Source organism: Pteropus vampyrus, unplaced genomic scaffold (genome assembly GCF_000151845.1).
Source record: "Pteropus vampyrus isolate Shadow unplaced genomic scaffold, Pvam_2.0 Scaffold124, whole genome shotgun sequence".
In the NCBI taxonomy this organism is placed as follows: Eukaryota; Metazoa; Chordata; class Mammalia; order Chiroptera; family Pteropodidae; genus Pteropus; species Pteropus vampyrus.
The window spans coordinates 433,843-435,949 of record NW_011888905.1 but is presented as its reverse complement, the minus strand read 5'-3'; positions in this window follow the sequence as shown (position 1 = coordinate 435,949).

Here is a 2,107-nt window from a genome sequence, read left to right as displayed (position 1 = left end):
CCTTCCTGGGTCTTCCCCATGTATATATGAAATATACATGTTAATAAACTTGTTTTTCTTTCCTTAATCTGTGTTATATGTACACGGTCCTCAACCAAGAACCAGATGGATAGAGGAAAAAGTTGGCTCCTCTACAAAAGAAAGACAATTGAAATAAAAACAAAAGAGCAAATTCATCAAAAACTGATATCATCCTATGGCACCATTATATTTATTAGGTTGTCTTTTCTACTGTTAAATAGGATCTCGAGGTCTGGGCATCTTACTAAATGCTATTCTTGTTAATGTTAAAATGTAGCACAGTGTTTTGCAGACACAGTTGCAACCAGATGAGCTTGACCAGAACCAAATTGGGTAAGTGTAGCAGACCGCCAAGGAGAAATCAACATGTAATTAACCAAATAGTGTGTATACTCAATGGCTAAGCCTTTCTTCCTGGAAACAAAGTTTCACTTGCGAATCCCCTGCCTCCTTTATTGGCAACAAGTAAATAAAACTATCTAACAACCACCTCTCACTCTTGAATAGAGCACCCCATGTGGCGAACCCCTTGAATTCAGTAATACTACTGGATGGAGATAAATTTCATCTCTAATGGACAAAAACCGCTGAAATTATCTTTCGTCCTACTAATTAACATCTAAATTCACAGATACTTCACTGATAATGGGTTCTAAGAAATAGTCAAACAGAAGCATATCCTCCTGGAATACTTAAAAAACACTCGGCAGGCCTAGATGTTTATAGAACATCTTCGACAAAGTCCAGTTAGACAATGAGAGGAAATGCGGCCCATCCCTTTACCTTAATTTGGCATTTTGATATTTCTTAACGGATTTCACAGCTGCTCTGCTGTGACCAGAGGTCTTCCCTGGTCCTCAGTGAGCCCGAGCCTCATGAACACTCTGCTTCCCTGTCTGCTCTCTGCACCTTCCTATATCGTGCATACCAATGATGAGTTGTCACTACATGGAGGGACAAGTGCTCAATTTCCAAGGCCTAAAGAAGATGAAGGAAGGTTACCAGCGCCTCCCCGTAGGCCTTCTTACCTCCAGTCAAGTCAAAGTCATATGACGTCTCTTGTTCACCTTCTTTTTCAAAAGGCTAAAATCGTGAATCATCAAATATAAAATGAATATGTGTCGAGGGGCTTCTCTAACTCATCAATGAGTGAAGAAATGGGAAAATGGTATGATAGATTCAAAAGACATTTAAGAAATGTAGGCATTTATAGAAATTTTAAGAAAGAAACATTAGGATAGAATTGTTGAATTAGGCTACAATGAAATTAATGTCTAAAAGGCCATAAGCCTTTGGAGTTATACCTGATACACTCAACAGAAATTATCCACTTCTCTACCAAACAAAACCCTACAAGTTAACAAGTAACTTCACTGAGTGTGGTACCTTTAATCGACACTAAACTGTGAGACAATCGAAGTGCATCTTCACAGAACCCTTTTGTAGCCTTTAACTTGTTATGATATTGAACACCACGGCCCCTCATTTTTTCCTAACTTAAGTATCAGATAATTTTTTTTCACACTGTGGAACCTTACTTAAAAAAATAAATAAATAAAAAACATAGAGCCTGAAAGAAAAATTTATATGAAACGTCATGGTGTAACTCCTTGACATTCTTATTTTACTCACTAATCAAATAATAGATGATTTGACTTTTTAATCTTTCTAGGCTCCAAAGTAATTGACCTGATTTTTCTTAAATCAGAAATAAATTGTCTTCTGGCCTTCATTCTTTCCATGAAATGCTTTTGTGATTCTTAATGACTTCTTTTTTAAACCACTGTAATGTGCAGTCTCTTCTACTGAACCTTGAGCTCTCTTAAACAACGATTGCTTTAAGAATTAGTTCTGAATGCTTTCTATCAAGATTTTACACTTTCGAAACAAAAACGTTAGCCACAGATTTCCAGGTAGTCTCCACCTCCTGCTATCTTGCCCTTGAAGAATTCTAAGGACAATAATTCTTCTAGTATCTATCTTTTCTTAGAGAATAGGCTACCCCAAAATGTACCACCTTGGCATGTGGATTATTTTGCCTTCAAGTCAATGAAGAGCCAGCAGAATCAATTTAAAAAAAAAAAAA